The sequence below is a fragment of the Echiichthys vipera genome (assembly GCF_963691815.1).
Source record: "Echiichthys vipera genome assembly, chromosome: 8".
In the NCBI taxonomy this organism is placed as follows: Eukaryota; Metazoa; Chordata; class Actinopteri; order Perciformes; family Trachinidae; genus Echiichthys; species Echiichthys vipera.
In genome coordinates, this window is record NC_139833.1 from 25,672,646 (window position 1) to 25,680,145 (window position 7,500).

The window sequence follows — 7,500 nt, forward strand, 5'->3', positions numbered from 1 at the left end:
ACCAAGACTGGTGTGCAATCTTCCTGTTTATTTAGCTGAGTACTGAAAGGACCTCTCTTTATTTTCACAGTGGTCCTTACTGCAGTTAAACGCTTTTTTTCATCAGTGAAACATTTGGGAAAGTGTTCAGATAATGGGTAATGACATCAAGTTGTTTTGAAAGCAGCTGGGGAAGTTAACTGTGTGTCATCACTATGAAGAGCAGAAACATTTCTAGAGTTTTCTGGGGCCCGAGGCAAAAATTCACAGGGGTCCTGCGTTCATCACCATTTTTGGTTTGTTTAAACTGAATCATGCACCTCACTTGCAACAGGAGTGGATGTTGTCAGGGTTGGGAAGTTACTGTTATTGCAAACTTTGGACACCCTGAGGACCGTGGCAGACAGGTGGATGCTGTCCAGGCTCTGGTCTATCCTGGACAATGTCTCCCACCCTCTCTACGACCCACTGGCCCAGAAAAGGAGCACCTTCGGTAGAAGAGTCCTCCACCCAGATGCACCACAGAGCGCCACAGGAAATCTTTCCTGCCTGTGGTCATTAAAATATAAAACACATCCCTTGGAGAGTCTGCAACTCCCCTCTCTGTAATATGGAGTCAATCAAAAACAATCTGTTCTTTGCACATTTTTACAATACTTTTGATCTGTATATATTGCAATTGTAAATTTGTTATTATATATATATATATATAGTTTTGTATTTCTTTTTTTATAAATATATGTTGGACTGGATCGCCAAGGAGAGTTGCAGTAGCTGTAAGGGCCATAGATGCAACAGATGGTGCAGGGAAGTGTGTGGCGGCACTAATAGTTATTGAGTTTGGTAGTAATGTAAATGCACTGGATACAGATGTTTGGTCATACAGATAGGGGTATTGTCCAGGATGCTATTTTTGTCCAGGATGCTATTGGATTAGAAAAATCACTGTGTCCATTCCTTTAAGCTTTGAAGAACCGTGTGCTGTCAAACCAAAGCCATATGCTTATTAACCTTTTCATTGATTAAAGTGGAGCAGCTTCACAGTTGAAACTCAAAATGCATAATTTCAGGCATTTCTATCCATCTATTTTTCATAATATTCCCTATTTCTGCGTGGTCCCTAATCTTAATTTAAAACATCATTATCTCTGGCACTGTGACATGATAGAATAGTAGGAAGGAGAAGCGTTATTCAACTTGAGGGCCATTTTCAGTCACTACACAGTGCAATTAGTTTTTTGTGCAACAGGGGGCGGACTTGCCTTTCGTATGAAGGAGCCTTAACCAAGGGTGGGTGTTTATGTCTGTTCAGTTGAATCTAATGTTTCTAGTAAGAACACATATTGTTGTGAATATATAATAAAAGTGTGTCCAATTAATGCACAAAACGATTTAGCTGTAAATGTAATTCATTTAATCTGCCATATTTCTTTCTTATATGAATAAACTGTACATCACTTATCCATTTTGGTGTAAGGCAGAAGTTCAGAATATGTGCTTGGTTATGAAGAACATAGTTTTTAAAATCTGTGAAGTTAAAATATTCAGTTATTTACCATGTTTGTCAGGAAATCTAAAACACTGGTAACTTTTCACAACTATTCTTTATTAATAATAATAATTAAAAACAGACCTCTAAATCCACCCTTTTCTGCAAACTCCAGTGGGCCATGCCTTAACAGGAAATAGGAAAAGAAAAAAAAACATTTGATAGTTTATTCATCTGTTATGAGATTATATGAGGAAAAACCTAACTAATATCTACATTATTTGGCATTGCCATTCATAAAGTCAAACCTTTTCTTGGTTATTTTCCATTTTTTTTCTCCTGCACACACCAGAGATTGTATCTTGAATATGGAAAGCATGTGTTTAGCAGAATAAAGTATTTATTGATATTTAAACTTCCTTATATAAACTGTCAGCTGAAATGAGCCACTAGCCAAATGACAAATCTGTCATATACACCTCCTACCACTACTTAACAGGAAATTTAGGTCTGAGCAGAGGTGTGTGGGGGTGTGTGCAGACGTGAACTTATGAGAATTCCGTCTTTCTCTCATACACAACATTGGAAAAACAAACCATTTGTCATTATAAGTCAAACTTTTAAAATAATTTCCACATGTTCCTGTTATGTCATGTGTTTAATAGCCAGAGCATTATGCGTAATTTTCACGTTTACATTACTCCACACACGTATGATTATATCTTGTATAGTTTCTCTTCCCATTCTCAACCCAGTGAAAGTGATTTAAGACAAGCCTAATGCTGTGAGCTTGAACAGTTCAACACACTGAGCCCATGGTACCATTAAAACAACCTCCTGACCCCCTCAGGCAGAGAGCTGGCCCTCTCTGATAATATTTTCATAGGCTGTGAATTATAAGTGTTTAAAGGGGCACTAATCGCAGAGTTACACTCATGCCAAGAGCTGCTTAGCATCAGTAAACCACAAAGTCTGGATAGAGAGCCTAGAGGGCCAGGTTTTAGCCAAAGTTAAAACATTCATTATAACAATTATTTTTTTATGGGGTATCTGCCTTTTAAGAAAGTAAACAGTGGAAAATAAAAGGAATGATGGGAAGGATAGGGGGTTAAGTATACAGCGAAGCCATCTCTAGTCTGATTTAAATCTGTGACACAACTTCTACATAGTGAGTGCCTGGGGGTGCAGAATTTCCACAATTTTCTAAACTTTCTGGAAGAGCTCAAACATGGTGGAAGGCAACAGTAGCAAAATGGTGGGAGAGACTTCTTGAAGGTAAGGGTCCTGGCTTCAAAAGCCTTGGCTGGAAGAGTACGAGTCTCCCTCCTGAACAACAACAACATAACCTGAAGACAGTGTTACCTCTAGTGTATGGAATATTTCAAAAGCCCAGAAATAAAGTGAAACAAAATACATTTTCATTTTTCATTGATGCCATGAATTTTGCCCAATAATATCAAATCATAACAGAGAAAATAAAGTGAGGAGGTGTATTGCATTTTACTGTTGTCCAGCAGAGGGCAGCATACATCTGCCAATATTAAATGCAAAGCATTTTTATTAGTTTTCATGAGGCGATGAGATGAAATTAGCTTCTTTTTTTCAAGAGGGAGATGCATCATCAATGCCAAAATGAAAAACCATTGGCTGAATGGATAATATGTTACAGTGTAAGCTAATTAGTATTCGCTAGCTAGCTAACAGTATAGATGGACGGCTTGACAGCTCTCTAAAAGTGAAGCCAAAACCTCAATTGCCCCCTGGTGGCTGGTTGCAGTATTGGTCATAAATCAGTATAGGTCATCCATGTTAGCAGTTGTGACATGGGCCAAACTCAAAAGTAAACATCAAATCCATTTTTACCAAAGATAGTTTCTGTCTTTTAATGTCGTTTTTATCATGTTGATGTTGTTTTTTCTGATAAGTTTGGTTGAATTTGTTATATGACCACGTTCTTTTAGCAGCGTATATGTGAAGTAGTCCTCTACGTAAGTGTAACTACATACTCATTCACTGACTCCATGATGTCTGAGTTATAGGTAGCTCTGTGTCGTTTGGCTGCTCTTGTATTTTTTAAACATTATTATTTTGAAAGTATTTCTCATGTCACAGAAACCACTGAGGGTGAATCTTGTGTTTCGGATGTTATAACAATACTGTCAGTGATGTGTCTGTGTTTTTGTTGTAGTGCTCTGCACAGTTCTGACACCCACCCGACCGCTCTCATACCTGGCTCTCATGGAGCTCTGTGCGCGGTGGTGTCTGCGGCACAGAGGTTCGTGGGACAATAACCTTATATTTTTAGGGTCATAGAATGTAACCGTAAATCGAACATACTAAGTTGTTTGCCAAATGGAACCAACCTTGTCAATCACCTGCCTTCAAAAGCATTTTTCCTGCCTCTCTGGCAAAATCTGTGCACGTTCATGTGGGCGGCAACCACTTTATACCCCTGCTGCATGTGGTCAAAGCCACTTCCCTCTGCCACCTGCCCTCCATTGAAATGACTGTAATAAAATGAGGTGGCTATAGTATCTGCACACAGGCAATTCTAGAGTTTGTTGGGGCCTTAGGCAAAAATTCATAGGGGCCCTTCAAACCAGTTCTTTATCATTATAGGTTTGTTTTAGACTGACCATACATGAGAGACGGGGATCAGTGTGATGGCTACCTGTGTTGGTGTTGACGGCAGCATTGTGCGTCATTGTAATTTGTACATTATATAATTCTTAGTGTGGAGGTCCACAGTGAGCTGAGAAACAGATAATCAATCTGTCCATCTACCTTCATTCCAACCTTCTTTCCAACCTACCTGTCTCTATACCTTATATATCTACTCAACTTCCTCTCCAGCCTCTCCCATTCTGCCATGTTTTCTTTGGCCCGGCACTGAGGGACTGGAAGTGTCACCTCATCACAGCAGAGTTTGTTTCCCTTGGAGGCCTCCAGTAGGATGTCTGTTAATCTGATCTGAAATCCTCAACCTGGATTTGGCAGCTTCCTACAAACACTGTTGGCTCTTAAACAACATTATGAAGACCTTCTTACAGCGTTGTCTATCTGAGAGATAGACTGCCTGTAATAACTCTACAATCAGCCTCAGCGGTATGAGGGTCTGAGCCAGTTTTGAACGTTTCCTTACTTTGGCTGGGTTTTGCTGTGGAAGCAAACAAGGTATTGTGCAATAAACTGCTCTCAAATTCCACTGAGCTGCCACAGCGATGTATTTGACATCCTGGCAGTCTCATAAACTACAACACTTCAACGGGCAATTTATCAGTCATCTACAGTGCACAATACAGTGAGGGATTAAAGGGATAGTTTGGATTTTTTGAAGTGGGGTTGTGTATGAGGTACTTATTCATAGTCAGTGTATTACCTACCTAGTAGTGTTGGTCGGCCAAACAAATTATTATTAAAAAAACAATTATGTGATGAAATGTCTCCACTTTTGCATTTTTTTGTTTGTTATGTAAGAACAGAGATGGATGGTGATTTAAACTGGGGTGATCTGCGCTGACTGATAATTTTAAGGGGAGCTCCATCAATTTTAGACAGCAAAATCTGTTTTCAGGTCTGGGGGAGAGCTGCAGAAAACGTTGTGGCTGAAGACTACAAGTTTGAAAATGAAAAAAAAACCTGTGGGTGTGGACTAAGTGCCCTGACGGCTGGCCGTTGGTTAATGTCGGTGAGCGTCTATTGCCCTAGTTTTTGCGGTGTGTCCCATACTATTGGCACTAGTCTGCCCTTGTCAGTGTTTTTTGGCCGATTCAGTACGTTGCATCAGTGGCAAAGGTGCTGGAGCCCGGTGGTGAGAGAAATCACTCTGACTGGCAGTTTAGTCGGTGCACAAGAAGAGAAACGAAGTAAACAGATGGCCAAAGTCAAGAGGCTGTGAGGTCGAAAACAAAGTTGTAATGTCATGTCAGAATTGTGGTCATGAAGTAATTGTGTTTTTGTTCACTAATAAATGGTAGATATAATTTGTTCTGGGGCTGCACGGTGGTGTGGCATGTTCTCCCCGTGTCTGCGTTGGTTTTCTCTTTGTTCTCCGGCTTCCTCCCACAGTCCAAAGACATGCAGGTTTTAGGTTCATTGACTACTGTAAAAATTGCCCGTAGGTGTGAATGGTCGTCTGTCTCTGTTTGTCTCTATGTGCCCTGCGATAGACTGGCGTCCTGTCCAGGGTGTACCCTCGCCTCACGCCCAATGTCAGCTGGGATCAGCTCCAGCCCCCCCGCGATGCCGAGGGGGTACAGGCGGTTGAAGATGAGTGAGTGAGTGAGTGATCATTTGTTCTTTCAATATCAGGTTGTGCTGTTTATGTTCTAACTGACAAACTATTGAATTTTGAATGACTCGCCACCTGCTGGTATGAAGCTTATTTCTTCTTACGCAGGCGCAGAATGTATGTGCTAGCTGACTGTTGGCTGTAGACTTTGTGGTGCGTTCAAGTTCAACATTTTGAGCGTAGCACAGGCCGGCCTTTGTTGTCCCTAGTTCTTTGATGTTGAGTTGGTGCGTCTGGGCTCTTAGACAGAACTGAGCTTACCAGACCTCTGTAGCCTGATCTTCATCCCTGCTTTAAGCTAGCAGCTCAAGGGTACATTAGCTGCTACGAGCATCCGCCTAAATCTCTGACTCATTTGTCCATAGTGAGTCCCAGAATGTTAAAGAAGTGCAATGCTAAATCAGCGTGCTTTCTCAACTGAGTTGCAGTGAATTCAAATATTTAAATTTTTACAAAGCTGATCACATCAAGACTTAGCTTGATACAAACAGCACTTAATCTTCAATTCTTACATCCTTCCCTTCTCGTCTTTATCTTTTTTTCTTTTGCTCTTCTTCAATTGTCTTTAGCTTCTCATTATCTCTTCTTCCTTATGTATCTCATTTGCAATTTCTCTTTCAGTCTAATTTTCCCTCTGTTGATTGACAAAGACAGGCAGGTTCAGCTGTATGACCTCCTTTTACGTGACAATATTTGACCTCATAAAAGATGGTTATTTACCTAGCCCATGTGTTTACGTAGGTAAAATGTGAGTGATTTGTGGTGTGCATTTGAGGTCATCTTCAACATCTAATTAGTTTTCCAGGTGGGAAGGTGATGAGCAAGCATAAAGTTTGGGTTTCTGGGTGAGTGTGTTTGTATGTTCAACCACTTGTTGCGGTTTGAATTCAGCTCAAGTACTGAACAAGTAAAGGTTCAGTCGTATAGTGGTTTGGGTGAGTGTCAGGGTTAAGGTTTAAAGAACGAAGCGAGTCAGTGGAATGTCCTCACAAATGTGTGTGTGTGTGTGTGTGTGTGTGTGTGTGTGTGTGTGTGTGTGTGTGTGTGTGTGTGTGTGTGTGTGTGTGTGTGTGTGTGTGTGTGTGTGTGTGTGTGCGTGAGAAAGAGAGAGCGAGAGATGTGATGAGTTTGTGCGTGTAGGACGTGGTATGGCAAGGGTAGGAGGACATTCTTGAGAGTACAACGTGTCTCTTCTCTTTTGCTCACCTTCTGTCAAAAACATCAGGTGGCTCTCTGGGGAGATGAGTAAACTTTCTTGGAGAAACAGAGTTGTAGAGGTAGAGAGAGGGGCAGAGAGGGAAAAAGAGATGAGCAAACTCTTACCGAAATAAATAGTGACTCTGACTCTGCACAACAGCTAATTTAAGACTGAAAATAACCAGAAGCTTACAAATACACAGTAAATGGAACTGGCTCAGAGGACGTGCTTTTGTCATGAAAGTTCTGCCGACCAAAACTAACACATCACCGATGAGACATAAACGCAGGCAGAAGAAAAATCTCTTAATAACTGTTTTTGAACAGTCACAATCTGCGCCTCACCACAGAATTTCAAAACAGTGATTAACATGTCACTACTCAAATCACACAGGGACTAATGCAACACAATAACTAGTTATTAATAATAAACTGTTAATATTTTCACTGCTGTTTTGTCATAATGGTTGTAAACACAGCAGGCCTATCGTTTATATATAATGAGGGGCCTGCAAAATATTGATTTTCCTTTTTAAATGATATA